Raw genomic sequence first — 23837 nt, 5'->3', positions numbered from 1 at the left:
ATTCTGAAATTTCACAATAATGTGCATCAAGGAGTCTTTTTTTCATTCACTGTGTTGGGCGCTTGACGTGCCCTTTGATTAGAAGATGCACATCCTTCAGGTTTGTGGAATGTTCTTGTTTTATTTCTTTAATAATTTCCTCTCTTTTGTGTTCTGCGTTCTGTTTTCTTGGAACTCCTGTTAGTTGGATGTTAAATGTCCTGGGTTGACCCTCAGATATGTTTAAAAACTTTCTTTCCTTTTTTCCATCTTTTTGTCTTTTTTGCTCCACTTCATGAGCAGTTTGTTTCAATATTTTATCTTCTAATAATTTCATCTTCCAATATTTCTCTTGAAATTTTTTTCTGCTCAGATCTTTAATTTATAGTAAATAGTGATTTCCTCTTCTCTGCGTGTTCCTTTTTTCTAACATTCTGTTCTCTTTTCTTGGATGCGACAGCTCTTCTTTCTCCAAGAATATTGTTATTATTATTTTCTCCTGTTCCCTCTGTAATTTCTGAGTTCTTTTTTATTATGTTTTTGGGGCTCTGATTTTCATTTTCAAGGTTTCCCTCAAACATCTAGTGATCCTTGATTGCCTGTTATTTAAGAGAGAGGCCCTAAACAATTGGTTGGAAGGTCTCTGGACATGAGTCCTTTTTAACGTGTTAATGTAGGATGAGTTAAAATTACAGTCAGAGCTATCTGTTCAAGCTGCCATGTCTAGCTGGAAGTTCTCCTTAAAAGGAAATTTTAAGAGTAATTTTGACTTTGCAAAATTTTCACTGTTTACATCACTTTAGAGTCTCCAACTAAGGTGTGATTCCATTTTATGTTCAAGATATTAGCACTAATCTCTTTTGGGTGATGAGCATGTCAGTGATTTTTTTTTTTAATCTGGCTCCTTTCAGCTTTTCTCTGTTAAAAGAATCATTTTCAACAGTTGTATTCGGTTTCAAATATTGCTTTCATAATCAGAAAAATATCAGAGTGAGTTTTCTTCATGCTCCTTCCTTAACCACCATCAATCTGTAGGATACTTGGAAAAACTGAAGCAGATTATGGAGTTTTTCAATGAATTTAGTGTAATCAGGAGGCTAGATACTGGACATAAGTTAAAGAGATTTTGCTCAGCTGTTTCCTCAGATCAAGAATTTTCTGAAATTAAGGGCTGACAGACCCAACTTAATAAACTGCTCACTAGATTCTGTGAGGGCAAGAATGATACCTTATTTGTGCATTGATTTATCTTCAGCTCTGGCACAATGTCTGACTTAACTAGGCTCTCTATAATTATATGTTGATGAATAAATAGATTGACAGAATGTGCCACTGCTCCAAAAAATGCTACTGTAATAATCAGATACTCATGTGAAAAAAATCAACTTTGACCCTTACCTCACAGCATACATAAATGAGAAAGGTAAATCCATAAAGCTTCTAGAAAAACACAACAGAGTATCTTTGTGACCTTGGGGTAGGCAAAGATTTCTTAATAAGGCCACAAAACCCACTAACATAAAAGGATAAAAAAAAGTTACATCAAAATTAAAAACTTCCATTCATGAAAACATAACAGTAAGAAAACAAGGAGGTGAGTGGCAGGGGTGGGCAGGGCAGCCAGGGTCCTGGGTGGGGGCTGAGGTGAGGGGGTCAGGAGGGGCGGGGGGTGGGGGTGGAGAAAAAGAAAGCAAAAGAACAAGCCATACACTGGAGGAAGATATTCATAATATTTGTATCTGACAGAAGTCATGTATCATGTAGACTATGTAAAGAACTCTTATAAATCAATAAGAAAAAGCCAAATAACCTAATTTTTAAAAGTGTACAAAAGACTTGAACAGGTATTTTATTAAAGAGCATTTCCAAATGATTGGTGAGCATAGAAAAGACGCCTAACATCATTACTCATCAGGATAATATAATTTAAAACCACAGCAAGTCACCATTATACACCTGCCAGAATGGCCAAAATTAAAAAGACAATACCAAGTGTTGGCACAGATATGAAGCAGCTCTAACCCTCATACACTGCTGGTGGGAGTGCAGCCACTTTGAAAAAACTAGCACTTTCCACTAAAGTTAAATCTATGCTTGTTCTGTGACCTAGTGATTCCATTACTAGGGTTAGGCCCAAAGGTAATAAGTGCATACATCCATGAAAAACAGGCACAGGAATGTACGCAGTAGTTTATTTAAAACAGCAAAAACCTGAGGGAAATGTTCGTCAATAGAAGAATGGGTAAGTCATGGTAGAGACACATTATGGGATATTACATAGAAAGAAAACAGAATAAATTACTGGTCTCTGTAACTACGTGGATGAATCTTAAAGAATCCTGTCCAGGAAGCCAGATATCAGAAATACATACATTTATATGCATGAAGTTCAAGAGCAGATAAAACTAATATTGGTGATCAAAATCATAGTGGTTACCTTGAGGAAGGTGTGGATGGGTAGGGCTGCCTTAGGGAGTAATGGGAAATGTTCTGGATATCCATCTGAGTGGTGGTTACACAGTATATGCGAATGTACAAATATTTCAAACTGTATATTTAAGATTAACTATATCATCTCTCAATTTTAAAAAATTAGGGCTCATCCTTATTAGACTAGAGGAAAATAGGATTTAGAACTTTTAAGCCACGTTCAAGGGGAAGAAAAGATAATCAGATCAGCAAAGGTCAGGAAAGTGGAAAAAAACTATAAAACTAGAGGCAGTGAACACAATAAATATTCATGGGATTTTAAAAAATCTCTGTTCAAAGAGAGATCCCAGACTCAGTACAACATGAGGAAAAAACAAAGGCCAGTTTTATGCTGTTCGTAAGAGACATACCTAAAACAAAACAATTAGGGAAGTTGAAAACAAAGGATGGGCAAGATGGAGTGAGCAACCGCAACCCAAAAGAAACAGAATTGGCAGTATTCATCTTAGGCAGATTAGAAATTTCAGGTTAGAAAATATTAAAAAGAACGGTCAGTTTATACCCTAACAAAGTTCATGCCACCTGAAAGCCATAATAATCATGAAACTTTATGCACTAAAAAATATTCTGTCAAAGTATATAAGGGAAATACAAGAAGAATTTAAAACTCGTAGTTGAAGATATTAACACACCTCAGAATTTAAAAAAATCAACAGGCAAAAAAAAATATGAAATAATTGGATAACATAATTTAATAAACTTGTTTGATGTATAAATATATAGAATTTTGTACACATATAACAGGGAATACTCACTTTTTCAGTACTAAAAGTTATGTAAACTGGCCCCAAAAGAATATCTCAATAAAGTCCAAAAGGGAGAAATCATATAGCCCTCTTCTCTAACTTTAAGGCAATAAAACTAAAATTTATGATAAGCTCTGCAAGAAAAATTTGGCCACTTGGAAGCTTGAAAACATTCTTCTGCAGAATTCCTTTCATCTACTTTGTTTGGATTTTTCTGATGATGTTCTTGCTTCTTGAGATGAGTACTTAATTTATTTTCTTTCTTTCTTGTTTTTTATTTATAGGAATTAGAAAAACATGGTAAATAGTACTAATATTCCCTCAAAACAGATTCCTGAAATGAGGAAGAACTGAATCATAGCATATGATCTTTTTAAGACTCTGGATCCATAGCAGTTGTTTTCCCAATTGTCATACCAGTTCCTTCACCAGGGTTTCAGAGTACCTGTCTCAGTGTACTAATGTGCCTGGTCACTAAAAAAGAACAAAACAGCAAGAAGACCATTTTCTCAGATTGTTTTAATTTGCATTTATTCGATTAATAACACAGTTAAACTTTTAAAATATATGTATTTCTTCTCAAATTTTTATTCATTCCTTTATTTTCTACTGGGATAGTAGTGCTTTATTTATTGATTTTTAAAATGGCCTTTATATATTAAGAATATTCTTTGTCATGTTTGCAAACATTTTCCCCATTGTTCCTTGCCTTTTATGTTTTTTAAAATATAAAAGTGATTATTTTCACATAATCAAATCTATCAGTCTTCTGATATTTCCTCTTTTGTTTTTATGAAAGAGATTCCTTCCCTATAATTATTAAATAATAAATAATTACAGTAACAGCAGCAGCAGCTAACATTTATTGAGGGCTGATTATCTGTCAGGCAATGAGCTAAGTGTCCTTATTTTATTTAGTCACAAAAACTCTATGAGGTAGGTATTTTTTATTGTTTTCTTGCATTCAAGAAAGAAACTAGGGAGGGAAGTTCAATAGTTTGTCCACAAACACCAAACCAGTAATAAGTTAAATATTCACCAACATTTTATTTCAGTTTTTATGGTTTATGTTTGTATATTTCTCTTAATCCTGAAATTAATGAAGTGATGGGAAGTGAAACTCCTTTCAAACATCACTTTTTCCAAAACTGTCCTTCAAATAAATAAATAATTTTTTCCCATTTATTTGTTATGCTTCCTTTATTATATATTAAATTTCAGTATATAACAAGTTCATCTATTGTTTTTATTGACCTGTACGTTCTTACACAAGTGCCACAGTTGTTTTAATTGCTGTATCTTTATCATCAATTTTAATAGGTATAAAAACAAGGCTCACTTGATCATTCTTCTCTTTTCAAAAACATTCTGAGAGTTCTGGCTTTCAGTAATGACTGAGCAGCTTGTATCAGAATAACATTTCCACCAATAACAAATATAAATTCTGGACAAAATATTTTTAAAATGTTGCTTGAGGGCACAGGAGAGCAATGGGAAGCAAGCAGAAATTGCTGTGGATTTGATTCTTGAGAGAAGAAACCATTGTGGGCTTTTTCCTTGAGGTATTCCCCAGTCCATCAGGTGCTGGCAAATAGAAGTCAGGCAGAAAGCTGCTGTCATATTGGTTTGAGGAATTGGGGGATGGATTTTGAGGATGCCAGAGTGGCTAGAATGTGATTGGAAATTCCAGGAAAGAGAACATTGGAGGGGTAACCCCAAACTCTGCATATAAACACCCCTCAAATTCTAGGCTGACTCCTACACTGCCCATGCACAGGGTAGATGCTGCAGATTCCAGCAGAGATTCCAGCAGCCACGTCCTGTAGGAAAGGCAGAATTCAAAGTTTGAGTCTTAACAAGATACAGGGGTTTTGGTAAACACCTTGGGCTTTCCTTTGAAACCCCAGAGGGATCACCCCTTAGGAGCAAACACTAGATCCTGAGACTGTGGTATTTTCCCTAGTACTAAGCTCAAAAAAAGGAATAAATAAAACATAAAACTGAGCCTACGTCAGATCAAGGTGATCTACCAATAATTTAACTGCCTTCTAGAACAAAACTCAGTTCTTCAGAAGGAAAAACAGAATCCACAGCCTCTATAGCCAGCCATCCACAATCTCTAGTGTAACATAGAGACTTACTAGACGTGTGAAGAGGAAGAAACAGGAACCTGTGGTGCCTACGGAAAAGAAAAGTCAATCAATAGAAATAGACTCAGAGACCAAAAAGAACTTTAAAGAGTGGCACCTGAGCTAACATCTGTTGCCAATCTTTTTTTTTTTTCTTCTCCCTGAAGCCCCCCAGTACATAGTTGTATATTGTAGTTGTGAGTGCCTCTGGTTGTACTGCTGTGTGGGACGCTGCCTCAGCATGGCTTGATGAGCTGTGCCATGTCCACGCCTAAGGTCCCAACTGGCGAAACCCTGGGCCGCTGAAGCGGAGCATGGGAACTTAACCACTCAGCCACGGGGCCAGCCCCCCAAAAAGAACTTTAAAATAACTGAAAAATTGTTAAAAGACTATATATGAAAAAAATGGATGAGGCGGCCTGCCCCGTGGCCGAGTGGTTAAGTTCGCGCGCTCTACTTCGGCAGCCCAGGGTTTCGCCGGTTCAGATCCTGGGCACAGACATGGCACCACTCATCAGGCCCTGCTGAGGCAGCATCCCACATGCCACAACTAGAAGGACCCACAACTAAAAATAGACAACTGTGTACCTGGGGGCTTTGGGAGAAAAAGGAAAAATGAAAAATCTTAAAAAAAAAAAAAAGGATGAAAGGGTGAAGAGGTGGGAAATTATTTGAGATACGAAAGTTCAAAAAAGAACCAACTGGAAATCTTCGAACTGAAAAACATAAAGCCTGTGACTGACATTTCACTGGATGGCATTAATAGCAGATTGGGCAGAAGAGAAGAGAGGATTGATCAGTGATCTTGAAGATGGGTTGATAGAAATCATCAAAACTAAAGTATGTTGTTGGAAAAAGATTGACAAAAATAGGACCAGAGCCTTAATGACCTGTCACCCAAAATCAAGTTGCGTAACGTATGGGTCATTACAGTCCCAAAAGTTGAGAAGAATGAGGCAGAAAAAAATGTTCAAAGAAATGTTGGCTGAAAATTTTCCAATTTTGATTAACACACACACAAACACACAGTCACAGCAACCCAGGAAGCATGGCCAACCCTAGGCAGCATAAAAGCAAAGAAAATTACATCTAGGTATATCATAGTGAAACTGCTGGATACTAGAGATAAAGAAAAAGGGAATAATGATCAGAATTACCACTGACTTATAGTCAGAATCATGTAGCTCACTAGACAATAGAATGATATCTTCAAAATGCTGAAAGAAAAAACTGTCAATGTAGAATTCTACACACAGTGAAAACATCCATCAAACATGAAGAAGAAATAAAAATATTTTTAGATAAAAGCTGAGAGAAGTTGTTGCCAGCAGACATGCATTATAATAAATATCAATGGAAGATCTTCATACATACTGAAGAGAAAATAATACCAGATGGAAATTTGGATCCTCAGGAGGAATAAAGAGCCCAGGGAATGTTAAATATGTGGGTAAATATAAAATACTATTGATCGATCGATTGATTGATTGATTGATAAGGAAGATTGGCCCTGAGCTAACATCTGTACCAGTCTGCATCTGTTTTGTGTGTGGGATATTGCCACAGCATGGCTTGATGAGTGGTGTGTAGGTCCACACCCAGGATCCAAACCCACGAACCCTGGGCTGCTGGAACAGAGTGTGCAGACTTAACCACTGTGCCACCATGCTGGCTCTACTATTTTAATTTTTGTTCTTAAATTCTTTAAAAGTCAGTTATCTAAAGAAATAATAAGATGATGTTGGTTTATAGCATATACACACATTTATATGAATTATGTGATGGACATCAGAACGATAGCACAAAGGACAGCAGGGAGTGTAAATGAAATTATTGATTCTTTTTTAAAGTTATCTTTCTTTTTTTAATTTTTAAGCTTTTTTAATGCTTTTTGGTGAGGAAGATTGGTCTTGAGCTAACATCCATTGCCAGTCTTGCCCCGCCCCCGCCCGTTATTTCCCTCCCCAAAGCCTCAGTGCGTAGTTCTGTGTCCTCGTTGTAAGTCGTTCTAGTTCTTCCATATGGGGTGCTGCTACAGCACGGCTTGATGGGCAGTGCTGGTCTGCGCCCAGGATCTGAACCGGTGAACCCTGAGCTGCCGAAGTGGAGCACGCAAGCTTAACCACTCGGCCATGGGGCTGGCCCTGAAATTATTGATTCTTAATTAAAGATATTAGTACATACAATATGGCACATATAATATGTGTCATATTAGGTTCTTACTATGTAAAGTGGTGTAATATTAATTCATAGTAGACTCTGATTAAGTTAAGGATGCCTATTGTAATCCTTAGAGGAACCATTTAAAAAAATATGAAGGAGATCTAAATAACTATGAGAGGAGACAGAATGAACTACCAAACATTCCTTATTATTCTTCCTTGTGTATTCGTATGTGCTTATGCAAGATAAATTTTCACTTTTGAGAGAAAAGTTAAAGTAATTGGGATTTTTATTGGAATTGTGTCAAACTAAAAGGCTTTTCCATTTATTTCAATATCCTTTTATTTCTCTTTGCAAGGTTTTCTTTATATAGATCTAATATACTTTAATGTTATTCATAGTAATTTTATATTGCTTGTGGCTACTGAGAAAGGAATTTCTTTTCATTTTATTTTTTAATTACTTATTGCTAGTGCATAGGTGTGCTACTGAATTTTAAAAAATAAATATATATCTAGCAATCTCAAACTTGCTTATGAGTACATTGATTTTTCCAAGTACATAATCATATTGTCTACAATTGATTATTTTGTGACCTTCTTTCCAATTCTTAAACATTTTAATTTTATGTCCTGCCTTATTGCATGGGACAGAACTTCAAAAATAATGTTAAGTGTTAATGGTGACAGTGGTAATGAGTTTTATGATAAATAAGTTTTTTTTTAAAGAGGGAAGAAAGGGATTGTCACCAAGTGTTACAAATACATCTTACAGTTATTAAAAACTGCAGAACATTAAACACCGGTGTGTTTTATCCACATTTATTCACACATTGGACAAATATTTAGTGAATGCTCACTACAAGTTGATCAGTGTTTTAGGCTTTGTGGATATAGCAGTGGATAAGAGAGATGGTAAAAGTTCAACAATATTAGATTCTTTAAAAAAACCATACAAGATGAAAGAAAGGTACAAAGCAATCTTATGTTTGACAGCCAGAGGAATGCTATATAGATAGTAATCGCTCTAGAAAAGTGCTGCTGCCTGGGGTGATCAGGAAAAGCTCTGGTGGTGGAAGAGAGAACCCAGAACACTGACAAGCTCTGTGTAGAACTGAGAGAAAGCTCCTGCGGCGGGTGGAGCATCGGGGGCGCAGAAGACTGGAGGGTGCGAGGCATGTCAGGGGCTGAGGAACAAGCTAGTTTGCCTTAGACCAGGGTGAATATATGGGAATAGTTTGTGCACTTGTCCCTGCGGCTCCTTGGAGGTTCTAAAGAGATGTTTCAGGGGCAAAGAGGCGTCAAGAAGGGGGACTCTGGGTTTTCTCCTTGCTGCAGCTGGCTCTCCCAAAACCTGAGCAGTGTTACTTTTATCTGTTTTGCATATTGGGTTTCCGTTTATTTGTTCTTCCCACATAGTTTTGTTGAACACCTACCAGGTGCCAATAGAACCAACCTAAGCACTGTTCTAGGTACTGGAAATATAGTAGTAAGTGAAATAGCCCCAAATCCTTGCCTTCATGGAGTGTACATTCTAACGGTGGGGTTGAGGTGAGAGAGCAGTAAATAGAATAAAATATAAACACAGTCCAAGTAGAGTAAGAGTGATAGAGAGTTCTTAGAAGCTTGCAATTTTAAATGGAATGTTCTGTAAAGGCCCCACTAAAGTGACATTTGAGCAAAAACTTGAAGAAAATGAGGAACCAAGCCATGCAGATTTCTGGGGAGAAAGAGTTCTGGGAAAAGGGAACCATCTTTGCAAAAGCCTAAAGAGGGAGCATGTTTGGCATATTCTAGGAACAGAAAGGAGGCCAGAGTGTAGGCAAGGTGGATTGTAATGAGAGGTGAGGCCACAGCGTTGACAGGAAGTGAGGTTGTCTAGAGCAGCATTGATCCATGTGAGGACTTTGGTTTTACGTTTAGTAAAATGGGAAACCATCAGAGAATTTTAAGCAGAGGAGTAGTATAATCTGACTTAAGCTTTAACAGGATCACCCTGGCTGCTGCAGTAAAAATAAACAGTTGGAGAGCAAGGGTGGGAGCTGGGAGACTAGTCAAGTGGTGAGAAGTCCTCCCTCAGATCCCTGGGTCTTATTTGAAAGTAAATCCAACAGATTTGTTGGATCCAGAATCTGAAAGAGAAACAGAAATTAAGGGTGACTCTAAGGTTTTTGGCTTTGTGACTAGAGGAATGGAGTTGGCATTAACTAGAAATGGAGCAGTTTGGTGGGGCAAGGTTAGAGCTCAGTGTTAGACATAATAAGTTTGAGATCTCTGTTAGACATCCACGTAGAGATGTCAGGTGGGCAGATGGGTTACTATGAATTGAATTCAGAGGAGAGGTCTGAACTACAGATATAAATTTAACAATGTTAACTTTTTGATTTTGATAATTGTACTTTGGTTATATACGAGCATGAATTCCCCCCATCCCCAAATCAGGAAATGAATTCTGAGCTATTTAGGGAGAAAGGTGCATCATGTCTGTAATTTAGTTTCAAACAGTTCAGGGAAAATAGATAGATAATCAGATTGATAGAGAATAATAAAGCAAGGGTGATAAATTTAACATTTGAAGAATCTGCGTGAAAGATATATGAGAATTCTTTGTACTATTCTTGCACCTTTTCTGTAAGTCTGAAATTATTTAACAATAGAACACTTTTTAAAAGCAAAGGAAAATACAGACATTTCCAGATAAACAAAACAGAGAATTCGTTGCCAACACACCTGCACTGAAAGAAACACTAATGGAGTTTTCAGGCAGAAGGAAAAGGGTTGTACGTGAAAGCATGGAAATGCAGGAAGGAGTGAAGAGAAAGGAAAGGGCATATAGAAATGAGTATTGGCTGTATGAAACAATACCTTTCTCTTGGGATTTAAAATATATCTAATTGAAAGGTATGACAACGCAAAAGGTGGAAGGATGAAGTGAAAGTGTTCTAAGTGCTAGGATTGTTGGCAAAGTAGTAAAATTTCTCATTTATGTGGAACTATAGTAAGTCAGGGATGTATTGTGATATCTAGGGCATTGGTTCTCAAACTCAGGATCCTCTTCCCCTTTTTATTTTGAGGAAGATTAGCCCTGAGCTAACTACTGCCAATCCTCCTCTTTTTGCTGAGGCAGGCTGGCCCTGAGCTAACATCCGTGCCCATCTTCCTCTACTTTATACGTGAGATACCTACCACAGCATGGCTTTTGCCAAGCGCTGCCATGTCCACACCCAGTATCCGAACTGGTGAACCCCAGGCCACCAAGAAGCGGAACGTGCGAACTTAACCGCTGTGCCACCAGGCCAGCCCCCCTTTCATTCTTAAAAATTGAGGATCCCCCATTAGGCAAACACCACAGTAATTATTGTTGTAGACAAGATCCACTGATGGGTGTTTAAATTAGAGGGTGAAAGTTGGAAGAGAAATAGCAAAGTACCTCCAAGCTATTTAATAATGACAAAAGGAAAGGTAGGAACTTCACCGTGGAGAAATCCACCAAAAACCACCTTGACTGTAAGCTAATAGAGGGAAAAACTGAATCAAAAGGTTGCGGGGGGGGAGGAGGGGGAGAGGGCATCTAACAGATCAAAGGAGAACAAATTGTGAGATGAAAGCTAGAACCCCAAAATTTCAGTGTTTACATCAAATGTAAATAGAGTACTCCATTAGAAGCAAAGTTTGTCAAGATTAGATTAAAAAAAAACACTAATCCCCATTCAGTGCTGCTTACATCAAGCACACTTTTAATGAAAAGACACACAGGATTGTAAGTAAAATGATGGGAAAAGATACCACACAAACATTAACCAAAAGAAACCTGGTACTAATATCAGACAAGATAGACTTAAAAGTGGAGTGAGGGGGCCAGCCCAGTGGCGCAGCGGGTAAGTGCACACGTTCCGCTTTGGTGGCCCGGGGTTCACTGGTTCGAATCCTGGGTGCAGACATGATACTGCTCATCGGGCCATGCTGGGGTGGCGTCCCACATGCCATAACTAGAGGGACCCACAACAAAAAATACACAACTATGTACCAGGGGACTTTGGGGAGAAAAAGAAAAAGTAAGATCTTTAAAAAAAAAAAAGGCTTCCGCCCCCCCCCCCCAAAAAAAAGTGGAGTGAGAAATAAAGAAATTTCAGAATGGTCAGTCAGCAGGAAGATTTAACATTTCCAAGAATGTATACCTAATAACATAGCTTCAGTATACATAAAGCAGAAATGGACAGAACTGAAAGGAGAACTAGACAAATCTATTATCATAATGGAAAGTTTTAAAACATCTTTCTCAGTAATTGGTAGTACAAACAGACAAAACAATCAAGATTCTAACAACACAGTTAACAAACTTACCCTATTTATGTATATATAAAAATATGTATATGACACTGTACCCAATAAAGACAGTAAATGTACAAAAAGATGTTCAACCTCATTAGTCATCAGAGAAATGCAAATTAAAATCAGAATGAGATATCACTTCACACCCAGCAGAATGGCTGAAGCTGGAAAAGCTGAGCGCTTCAGTGTTGGATGTGGAACAGCTAGAGCTCCCCTACGTTAGTGTGTAACTTGCTGTAACCACTGTGGAAACTGTTGACAGCGTCTGTTAAAGCTGACAGTCTGCATACCCCATATGATGCAGCAGTTCTCTAAAATATATGTGTAAGGATGTTGATAGCAGCACTGTTGATAAATTGTCCTAAGCTGGAAACAAATAGATAAATTGTGCTTCATTCTTACCCTATATAAGACTACTAAACACAGCAGTTAGAGTGAACGAACCATGGCTATGTGCAACAGCATGGATGAATCTCATAAGCATAATGTGGAGTGAAAGAAGCCCTTTATAAAAGAGTGCTTTTTGTATTATTCCATTTATATAAAGTTCAAAAATAAGCAAATTTGGGGCTGGCTCCGTGGTGTAGTAGTTAAGTTTGACATGCTCTACTTTGGTGGCTCAGGTTCACAGGTTCAGATCCCAAGAACAGATGTACGCCAATTGTCAGCCATGCTATGATGGCGTCCCACGTACAAAATAGAGGAAGATTGGCACAGATGTTAGCTCAGGGCTAATCTTCCTCAAGCAAAAGAAAAAGAGGAAGATGGGCAATAGATGTTAGTCCAGGGCAAGTCTTCCTCACCAAAAAAAAAAAAAAAAAAAAAAAAAAATTTAAAATCTGTGATATTAAAAGTTAAGTGGTGACTAGGAGGAGACATGAGGGATACTGAAGGCTGTATTCTACTTTTTGATCTGGGTGGTAGTTACATGGGTGTTTCACTGTGAAAATTCATTAAGCTGTACACTTAAAATTTGTGTGCTTTTCTGTATGTATATTGACCACCAACAAAAGTTTTCTTAAAACTACAATGAGACCATTATTTTACCTCTCAGAATGACAGAGATACAAAGCTTGATAGCATCATGTAAGCAAGGTTGTGGGAAACAGACACACACACACACACAATGGGAATGTAAGTAGAGACAATCTCTAAGGGCAGTTTCGGTATTTATCAAAATTAAAACTGCACATTATCTGAGCCTACTTCCAGGGCCATACTTGCTCATGTACAAATGGCACATACGAGGACTTGTCTCAGGGCTTTCTAACAGTAACTATTCGATAGGGGACAAGTTAAACCATGGTACATCCATATAATGGAATACCTTATAGCCTTTAAAGAGGATGAGAGACCTCTATAGATACTAACACGGAATGTTCTCTGAGATATATTAAATATAATTAAATATAATTTAATTATAAATTATATTTATATTCTATATTATATTTAAAGATAATTAAAAATAGCAAAGTGTTGAATAGTGTTTATACCATGCTATTATTTGTATAAAAATACATATACACATACATAGCCACACATAGATAATGTATAAAATATGTATTATTATATGAATAATAAAAGCACTTTGTTCATAAAGTCTCTAGAAGGTATGAAAGAAACTGGTGGCAGTGGCTGCCTCTGGAAGATAGAACTGGGTGGCCAGGTGGCTGGGGTGAGGAGACTTGACTTGCCACTATATACTTGTTTGTATCTTTAGAATACAGAATCTTACTATGGGAATGTATCTATTAAATATTAATTTTTAAAATAATTGTTAAAAATCCCTTAGGAAGGGATTTTTATGCAGGAGACTGGTATATTAGCTTTCAGGAAGACCAGTATAGACACATTGTCCTTCACATTGAAACAGGTCTTTGGTTTAACACCAGGTGACATGGTTGGCTTCGCATACGGGTGCCAAGATGGATGGAGGAAAAATACCCTGTGTCAGGGTGCTCATACTGCAAGAGGGTTGAGAATGAGTCGGTGAGCAGACACAAAATTCAGGCCTCCTGTCTCATGCTCAGAGACACAGCCCTTCTTGAATGAAGCGGTAGGCCCTTCCCCACTGTTTCTAATGTAATTGACCTTCTCTCTTTCTCTGTTCGTTCTGAACATGTGTAAGTTGAATTCAGATTAAGTTAAAAATGATGCAACTCTACTGCTTCCTTTGGTTCTTTTTAATGTAATTGAGATCATGCTCTGAATATAACGTCTGCTTTTTATGTCTTAATGTATCAAAGGCATTTTCCTGTGTCATCAGAAATTGTTCATATGAATGTGAACATGTGAATCATATTACATTATTGAAATATGTCATAATTTGCCTAATTCTCTTTGGCCATTTACGTTGTTTAAATATTTTGCTATTGTTAAAAAATGGAGATAAACTATCTTTGTACATTAGTTTTATACTACGTTATTATTTCTTAGAAGTAAAATTGTTGAGTCAAAGGATATGAACATTTTTAATTGCTGTTGAGAGAGAGTGCCAAATTGTCTTCCAGAAGTTTCTCAGTTTGCACTTCCACAGCATCCTTGCCAGCTTTGGGTATTTTCATGCAAAAACGTCATTTTTAATTTGAAAAAAGTCAGTCTTAATAACTTTACCAACACATCTGAATGATATGCTAGAAGTCAGGTAGGGATATCAGTGTTCCCTTTCAACTTGAACAAAAATGTGAAATATTTCCCCTCATGTGGTATGGAGTTGTGGGGAAGAGCCTGGGCTTTGAAGCCTGACTGACGGTTCGTGCCCTGCTCCCCACCCGCCGGCACGGGGACCTTAGATAGGCTGCTTATCATCCATGTACCTCATCTGCAAATTGAGAGAATAAAGTACCAGCTTTGTGGGGGCACCACTGCCACCTGTGGCTTTGGGGGTTGTATGCTGCACAGGCCCACGAGGTGCCACCAACTGAGTGATGTGGAGCCCTGGAGTTTTGCCCTTGGCAGCCCTGTACAGGGTTAGTGTTGGAATTCAAAGAGTTAAAAATGTAAAAAGCTCCTAAAACGTTCTTTGACACTTGGGTTTAATGAATTTTGGCTGTTATTTCTGGGCAGAGAGTAGAAATATGTATGATTTTTAAATTTTCTCTGTGCTTTCCTTTGTTTTCCATGGTTTCTGCAGTTGATGTACTATTTTTATCAGATATCTATATATTATGTTATAGATCATATGATCTATATGTGTAATAGACAGAAGATAGACAAAATGCTCATCCAACATAAGAAAGGAGGAAAGAGATCTTAGGGACGTTGCCATTTAACAGATAGGGAAGATGAGGTCTTGGCTCTCTCATGTTGCCTAGTAAAATAAGTTGCCTAGCAAAATCAAATATTTATGGATTTAGTTGAGTAGTAAATATTTATCTCTATGCTAGTAGTGTTGACTATAGCAAGCAATACCTGAGTCATTTGAGCTATATAAATCAGTGGTGACAAGATAATTTATGTATTGACCTATTAGGATATAACATGTTCTAATGTGTTAATATCAGATTAATATGAGGACTAAAAAAAAATCTGATAGCTGCATGGTAATGTAAAACTTCCGAAAGTAAGTTGAATGCCAAATAATAAACCTTCTCATCGTATATTTCAGATCCAAGATGTAAAAGGAAATCCCAAATGAACATTGAACATTCATAGCATTCAGCTGAATGACTGAAGAGTGTGCCTTGGTGCACTGAACTCTTGTGACAGGGTTTTTTTTAAGGAACAAAAATGTCCACCTTGATTTGTGTCCTATAGTAGAGCTGTTTCCCAAATCAGGCTGTTTCAAATAACATATGAAGCAGCGTATGGCCATCCCTACCATCCCAAAGCAAATGTTTGTTTTGTTGCAGTGATGGAAACATTTCCATTGGTGAAGCAAATATTTAGATCTGAAAGAAACATTTGGGCAGCCAGGATGTGTCAAAATAGAACAGATGCCTGCCTTTTAAAAACACGTTAAAAAAAAAAAAAAGCCACCTTGTACTTGGCTGCTGTGGTTACAGCTACAATGGGTTAAGCAAGAAATTAGAAATTGTGGATGTCATTCTAATCTGGGCTCCTGAGCATGTCTCCACACCTTTTTCCACCCTGGTGTTTCTCTTCCAGCAAATGGGGATAACCATTCTAAGTGGTTTTGTTTAGGATTAAGGGTCCCCCCCGCAAGTATTTTTCTTTGTTTTAAAAAATTAATTTATCCTTTTGAGTCAGAAATATATTCACATCTAACACAATTCATAAGGGTATGCAGTGAAAAGTCTGCCTTCAGTCTCTGTCCTCAGCTACCGTTTCCACCTTTAACCGTTACCTATTTCTTCTCTATCTTTATGCATGTCACACAACTAAATAGATGTGTTTGTATGTGTGTGTATACATATATTCTTTATGTTCTTTTGTAACATAGAAGTCTCATGTACCCTTTCCCTCATTTTCCCCCATGCTCCGTATATTCTTTCTGTTTTTCTTTTTTTTTAAGGAGATGGATTCTAAGAATTTGCCTCTTTAAAATGTGCTGACTTTGTCAGAGAGCAGAGGGGAGCAGGCATGTTAGACTGCTCTTGCTTGCGCCCCCCCCCCCCCCCCCCCCCCAGCCCATGGAAGGAACACTGGGTTGGTAATCTGGTTCTGCCTCTGGCGCTTACCATAGGCTGTGGGTAAGTCACTGCCCCCTCTATGTCCTTTTTTCTTGATCTGTAAAACAGAAGGAAAAGAAAAGAAAAAGAACAGGAGATAAACCAGACGAGCTCCGGGTTTTCTTCCAGAGCTGAATTTCTTTGTGTCGTTGTCAAAGGTGAATTTTCTTTTTTTAAAACAAACTTCACTGCCTCTTCTAAAACAGGAGCAACATTCAAGTACAGTTAAAAATGTTTATTAATTTGGCTTTTCCACATAGGCACAAACATACCTTTGCCTTACCTGGCCTTTAGCACACCAGTAGCAGTGATTCCTGATTTTCATATCCCTTGGTCTTTAAAGACGCAGTTCCTTCCCCAGGACTTGTTCAGTGCACCGTGGGAAGGGCTGACTTCCCAGCCTGTTGCCAAGGACCTGCACACTTAGACACTGCTGTTCGTGAAGCCAGCAACAATATTTGCCGTGCCGTTAATCCTTTGGAATTGATGATCAAATATCAAAATCAACTCCTCTTTGTTTTTGTTTTTAATTTAGCAGAGAGGGATTAAAAGAAAAAAACCCTTTAGACTATAGATCTAGAAATAGACATCACGGATGCCGATTGGAAACCCTCCCAGTCTTTCATATGAGAGATCTCAATTTGTGTTACACAGAGGGGCAGCTCACTTCTGTCTTGTTCACCAGTTATACTACTCCCCAGAGAAGCTCAATAAATTTTATAGGGAAGTTTCCTCCTTATGCGGAAGGAGCTAAGCTCAATGACTGGTGTGGCTGAAATAATTTAGGGCTCCAAGGGAGTACGTCTGCCTTGTGGAATAACGCATCAGAAGTAAATGTACAAAAACTTTTGATCTCGCTTGATTTGACTGTGTCACTGATACTTCTGAGCACGGGATCCCATGACCCCAGCCTGTCTGGTTTGAAATTAAACCACTCCCCAAACTTGCATTTAGTTCACTGCTGAAATGATCCTTCTGAATGCTTCACGGGTAGTGACTGCCGAGCTTGCCTGCTGATGCTCTGCTGTTGTCACCGCTAACCCTTTGAAACCTCCAAACTTGGACTTGGCTGAGTTTTTACATCTCTTGTCTGCCTCTCTGAGAGGCAGAGAGATCCTCTTCCACTGACATTAGGAAGCAGACCCGCCTTCTCTTTTAGGCTTAGAGTGGAACAAGCCTGCCGGGTTCCTCAGTCTCTAAGCTAGCAGAGCAGTGCATTTTGCACTGGCTTTTTACTCAGTGATTTATACTCGGAGACGTGACTGGGTGATACCCAGTGTCCTTTTGTCTTTGTGTTTATTTTTCTTGCACATTTAATGTATTTAAAGGATATATTGTCTTTATGGTTCACTGGGATAAGGAGGGGATTGGTGCGAGTTTTAATGAGAGGTCCCCGGCTCCCTATGTTGAGATGAGAATTATATTCTTGGTTAGATATCTTTCTTTCTTTCCTTAGGTGGCAAGAGGCAATGTTTTGCTGCTTTTTGAAATAGCATTTTTACCTAACGATTTTTAGAAGGGTACTGAGAGGACATTCAATTTCAGGGCATCATCAGCAACTTTTTCTCCTGTTGTTTGAACTTCCCTCGTTTAAGGAGAGGGGAAAGTCGCCTGTCTTGTTCTTGAATTTACATATCAATATCAGGATGGTGGGAACCAGACCCACCGTCAGATCAATTTTTATAAAAACTCTTTCATTCAGCTAATGACATTTGGAACTAGTTTTCTCAAAAACTGTTTCTGCTGCTTGGGAAGTTAATCAGTGGAGAAGAAAGCATTCAGCTTATTTGCTTAATATTTTAACCAAGTGAATTAGACAGGTTGGGGGGCTGGGGGAGGGGATAAGAAAGTGGGTGGGGGAGGCCCCATAAACAAGGTGATATATAATATTTTTTTTGTTCTCCTTTTAAATAAATACCGATCAGCTTTATGTTCAGAGACAATAGGAGCCGTTGGCTTAAATTTGCAGTTTACTGTATTTATGGCTGTAATATCAAGGTGCTGCCGTCGTAATTTCATGCCCCAATGAGAAGAGCAAGGTCGAAGCAAATGCTTCCATCGGCATCTGCTAACACACTAACTCATAAACAAGGCCCGGCTGGATCAGGTGGCACGGAATAATACAGGCTAATGAAATACAGCACAGCTTTCCATTACTGTTAGTTTTTACAGTGTCGTCATTACGTGTAATTTATGTTTAAAAAATTCAATTTTATACAAGGCACTGGGAAATAGGGGTCTACAGGTCATCCAACGACTTTTAGAGGCTCTGAGAGTCCTTATTGTACTCTACTGTTCCAACAAAATGTTAATAAAATAAAATAAAAATACTTTTTTTCTTTTCCCCTCCCCTAACCTTTTCTGAGAGAGTTGATTTTTCTTTTAATTTGGGGAGTATTTTTAGCCAGCTGTCTTCTCTGCCTCATCTCCTCCCGGAGTGTACATGGGTAGATAACTAGTTGTGTTCTGAGAGAGGTGACCCCCGCTCAGTCTCTGTGAGTCCCAGATGAATCACTCGAGTCCTGTGAATAGAGGGACTGTGATGGGGGAGGAAGATGGCCCCAGTGGCCAGCGCATAACTGCCGCCCTCTGCCACTCGGCCTCTGGCCCTGTTCCCTAATCCCAGTCGGACTCAACACTCAACGTTTTTATTATAAAACTCCAGCCACACTGGAAGGTGTTCTTGGGCGTTCATTACATCTCTAAACCATTCCTAACCTTGCTGTCCTGGTGGTGGTTTGACCTGAAAGATGCAGAGAACACTGCTGTCTGCTGTCATCTGTCTTTCTGCTTCACCTGCGTAGGGCCAGGCCCCATAGCAGTGCCCCGTGGTCACTGGGGACAGCATTGAGGTTACTTATTCCGAGAAGCCCTTGCACAGCCAGTCCCACAGAAAAAAGTCAGCCCTTGCCTGTGCTGGTTCTGTCTGAGTCATGGGAAAGGACCCTGCAGCATCCTGCTCACAGCCAGCGCTGCAGCTCACACCAAGTCAACCGGTCTGATTTTGTTTGCATTTTAACAGAAACCTTTAGAAAAAGAAAACAAATTTGTTTATCTTCTAAGGGATAAAAATAAGCAGGTTTGGCAGCCCCGAGGCCATTCACCGCAGTTGCTGCCGGAGGAACACGGGGCTTTATTAATCAATAGAATGTAGCTCACTTGTTCTGTTCTTTTGAAAGAATCCCACCCTGGAGAAAGTGTTGGAAGAGAAGTCTTTGGCCTGGCTTCTACACAGAGGCAGCAGATGTCTCTTTGTAGAGGGAGCTTGTTTTGGAAGTTGATTCCAGAAAACTGAGAGAACAAGAAGTCAGCCCTGCTTCAGGGCACTCAGTTCTTTTGCACAGTTCCGTTTGAAGTGAAAGCTCAATTTAGGAGGTCAGGCAACTGTGGTCTTAAGGGTGAAGTGACACTCTGCCTCTCAGAACAGGCATCCTTGTTCCTCCTGCTTGCCTTGGATAAGTCCTCTCGTCCATTTCTCCTCCTCTTGGAAAAGCTAGTGAGTGGATGGGATAACTGAGCAAGACTTTGTTAGTTTTGCTCTCTATCAATAATATTTTGATTGTCAGTGTCACACACTTGGCAAGGGGCTGGTAGACCTTGGAATTCGGCAAGTGGCAGAGGTGAAGTTACTGAAAGAGCATCTTTCAGAAAGGCAAAGGGCTAGTGATATCAGATTATGCAAATTGATACCCCAACTAAAAGAAAATTTTAGGCTTTATTAGAGTTGGCTAATTCTTCCAAAGGCAGCAGCTAAAGGAAGACTTGAGGCAGACAGAGGAGGGGAGGCTGTTTACCTGCCACAGGACGGGGACACCCTTCGCTCCCATCTCTGCTCTGCTCAGCTCTTGCTCAGTCCCTCTGCGGTTAGATTATTCCTTGCAGATAGCAATCAACTGGAAGGAAGTGTGTGTGTCTAATTTGCATGAGATTATTTAAAACAAAAAAAAAAGGTCTGCATTAGTCAGGGTGATGGTAAACAACGCAAAGAGATGCCTTTTATAATATAGCCTGTGCCTCAGCTTTCAGAGCCAAATATAATTCACTTACAATTGGCAGTTTCCTTTATTATTTCTTTTAACCTTTTGGATTCTGCAAGGTCTCAGTATCAGCTCTCCACTGTTTATCTCCGTGCGGGTGAGTGGGAATCTGGATGTCTTCTGTGTGGGTCCTGTGACAGTACCTCGTTCCTAAAGGCATTGTTATTCTGCACCGGGAGCTGATGACTGGGCAGATAACCACTGTGTTCTGAGAGGGGGACGCCCCTTGCCCCCAGTCTCCTCAAGTCCCAGATGAGTCACCTGAGTCCAGTAGAGTCCTGAACCTAGTTGGTCTTCCCTAAGCTGGGGACACTCTGGAGGAAAAGGACTTTAAGTGAAGCATAAACACCAGTCTATGAGAGGCCTTTGGATTTATTTGGGTTAGAATATTAGAGCGAGATGAGATCACTCCACCCTTGTCACTCTGGTGTTGTTTAAAAGTTGTCCAGTTTGCAGATAGGATCCACGGGTTCACTTCCTGTGTTGTTTTGGTATTAGCCCCCAAACAACATTCATTGGCTCTTACCTATGGATGGGGTGCCAGGGTGTGGATGGGGAAAGACAATTTAGCCCTTATCTAAACCTCTTTAACAAGATTGAAGACTTCAGACAATTTCGGAATCTGCCATTTGATATTTTGTAACTCTTTGCTTTAGTGGGAAGTCACCAGGCTGGAGATGGAGAGCCTTGGTTGTCATCCGGTGGTACTGTGCCCTAACTAGTAAGATCTGAGGCATATTTTTCACCTCCCTGGGCCTCAGTCTTTTTACTGTTAAATGAAGCCAATGGCTAGGATAATAGTCCAGCTCTGAAGTTATGTTATTCAGTGAGATCATTAAAAATGCATGTTTTTTTAAAAGGAGAAAAATGATTCATTTTATGTAACTAAATCAAAATCTTGACTCTCCAGAGAACTAGGGATATCAGAATTCCAGCCAATGTAAATTTAGAGCATCGGATGATAAGGTCTCTCAAAAACAAGAGCTTGGAAGGAAGTGGTGATGCCCTTTAAACCACGGCCTCACTAGTGGGCTCGGCTGCAATAATACAATGAACATGTTTTATTAGGAAAAGAGGCTTCGTAAAAGCTCAGGGCCAGAGGGCAGAACAATGGGCAGGGAGTCCTGTCCCTTTAACCAGCTCCAGCTCTCAAGGCCGCAGCACAGCCTGTAACTTACTGTATATTTCCCCAGCGTTAAACATTATCGTACTTGTTTATATTTGAAAGAGCCAAAAGGGAAAATGAGAATGCAACTGAATGCTCCTTTTGGGAAAATTATCCTCATTTGCAGCCAGTGGCTGACAAGGCACACGAACCACCAGGTTTATAAAATTCCATAGTGTACCAGTGACCATCAGCCTGTGCTGACGTCGCATGTGCCGCTTTCTTCTCTAATGGCTGATTATAAACTGGTTAAAATAGTGTCTTTCCTACTAGAACTCTGAAAGGGGTTCCCCTTACCTATTTAGAAGGAGACTGGCAGTCACTAACAGGCTGGAGCCGGAGAGGGGGAAACGTGTTCTCCGTTTTTGCCTGGCTTGTCTGTCTGTCCTGCTCCTCTTCTTGGGAGGCCAAATGATGGGTAAAGCAATCCCTTTGCAGCAAGCTGGGGAATTTGGAAGGAAGAATGTCCCCATAGAGCTTCATATACTCAGATTTAACTTTTGTATTTTAAGGTGCTCGGCGTCTGTAAATGATCTTTGCACCCTGGCAGCCTGTTCATCTGCCCTGTCAGTCTATTGAGAGCATGGTGCACTCTGGGCCAACCCTGCAGCACCCAGACTTCACAGAGGTGTCACCTTGCCTCCCAGTGGCTAGCTCCACTGGATGCAGAGTGGAAAGAGAGGAAGAGCTGCAGTTTTAAATGGGGACAGACTTCAACTGCTCAGCGCAGAGGGGAGAGAAAGGGTTCAGGGCTGTTTGGAATAATTCAGGCACTCTCCATTGACTGCTTGCGGTAGGGCATGAAAAGTTTGAGGGATGGCTGCAGCCAACTCACACACCAATATGGTGCAAGGCAGTGCTGTGCTTTAGAGCATTAATGTGCTCCATCTATTAGCCCCTTGGCGCAGAGCGTGAGGCACCATGCTTTGGAAGATGCTGATCCTCAGAACCTCCTTGTACTTCATCTACCCCCAGGGGCAAATATACCATGCTGTGGGCCTCTAATGGAGAGCTGCTGACCAGATGTGGAAAAGCTCTCGGCTCTAGTTTAAAAGCTCTGTGCTGCGGCCGGACTGGATATTGGGATTCCCGGAACAGCAAGGGCTGGCCGAAGTGGTCTTTTGCAGACTGGCAGTGACCTCCCACCTGTTTTTCCCACTCTCAGCAGCTAGAGCACTTCTGTACACAGAGTTGCTTCCTGAGCTGGCTCTGTGGGAAGTTTTTCTCACACCTTGTGCCACACTTCTTCCCTATTCTTTGGGTTGCTTGATGCCCTTGTCCTCTCCCCGCAGAACCAATGTCCCTAATCTGCCTCAGAACCGGTGAAAATATTCTAGCTGTGTGCCTGCCAGAAATGTGATCTTCATGGGTTTTTCACTTGCCTTTTATTCCTCCATGGGCAAATCCTCTCCACATGTTAAAGCCACTGCAGATGGCGCCTTGCTATTTTCTGATGTCCCGAGTGTAGTGTGGTTTAGTGTGTTGGGAGGATTAAAAAAAAGGGAAAAAGAAAAACTAGCCAAAGGCGATATAGGCAGCCTATGATAGAGTCGAGTAATAATCATCTGAAAGTTTAGGCCTGGCCTTGTTTTGATCTGTTTTCTTGTTTTATTTTCTTCTTTACATTCTGTATCCCATTCATACTAATCACAGTCAGTCCTGATTTTTCTTTTTATTTCTGCATTTGTCATAAAATAAAGCAAATTATTCCCGTCTTAGGAAACGATCTAGACTAATTAGTCGTCTCACCCAATAATTAGTTTTTTGTTTCCCTGTCTGTTTTCATGCATTATTGTTAGTTTTTTCCCCTCTTTTTTTAACACCATTACAGATTAAAATGAGCCACATTTGCAGTTGATGGTATCTGTTTTCAGGGGAAGAATGGAGAATTGCAGTACGGAGCGACTTCAAAAGCAGCAATAAACTCAAGGATAAATTAAGGAAATTGAATGAGCCACATTTGGAAGCAGTGTTGAGGCTAATATTCTGTCGCTTAAGGTTAAATTGCAACTGAGAGAGGTTCCGGAGAATCCGAAATCGGGGAGGCAACTTACCAGGATGCTAGGCATTCTGTGGCTCTCAGGGTCTCTTCTCAATGAAGATTTTGTTGCAGCCATGGACAGTGGCAAATGCACTCACCTGCAATGATGTCCTCTTCTCCCCTAG

General features: G+C 39.6%; 1 protein-coding gene and 1 long non-coding RNA gene across 3 annotated transcripts in view; one reads left to right on the top strand and one right to left on the bottom strand.

Annotated features, from left to right (window-relative positions):
• The window catches only part of PEX14 (peroxisomal biogenesis factor 14), a 132884-nt gene that overhangs the window by 80110 nt on the left and 28937 nt on the right, over positions 1-23837 (top strand). The gene's annotated exons all lie outside the window — the stretch shown is intronic.
• LOC123285661 (uncharacterized) lies at positions 1678-23830 on the bottom strand. The gene is made up of 3 exons (XR_011503647.1): positions 16753-23830; positions 16479-16527; positions 1678-5035 (listed from the first exon to the last, which is right to left on the bottom strand). It is a non-coding gene; the product is annotated as an uncharacterized lncRNA (long non-coding RNA).

This window comes from Equus asinus, chromosome 5 (assembly GCF_041296235.1).
Source record: "Equus asinus isolate D_3611 breed Donkey chromosome 5, EquAss-T2T_v2, whole genome shotgun sequence".
Lineage (NCBI taxonomy): Eukaryota > Metazoa > Chordata > Mammalia > Perissodactyla > Equidae > Equus > Equus asinus.
The sequence above is the reverse complement of the archived record's forward strand: the minus strand, read 5'-3'. Positions and strand labels throughout refer to the sequence as shown.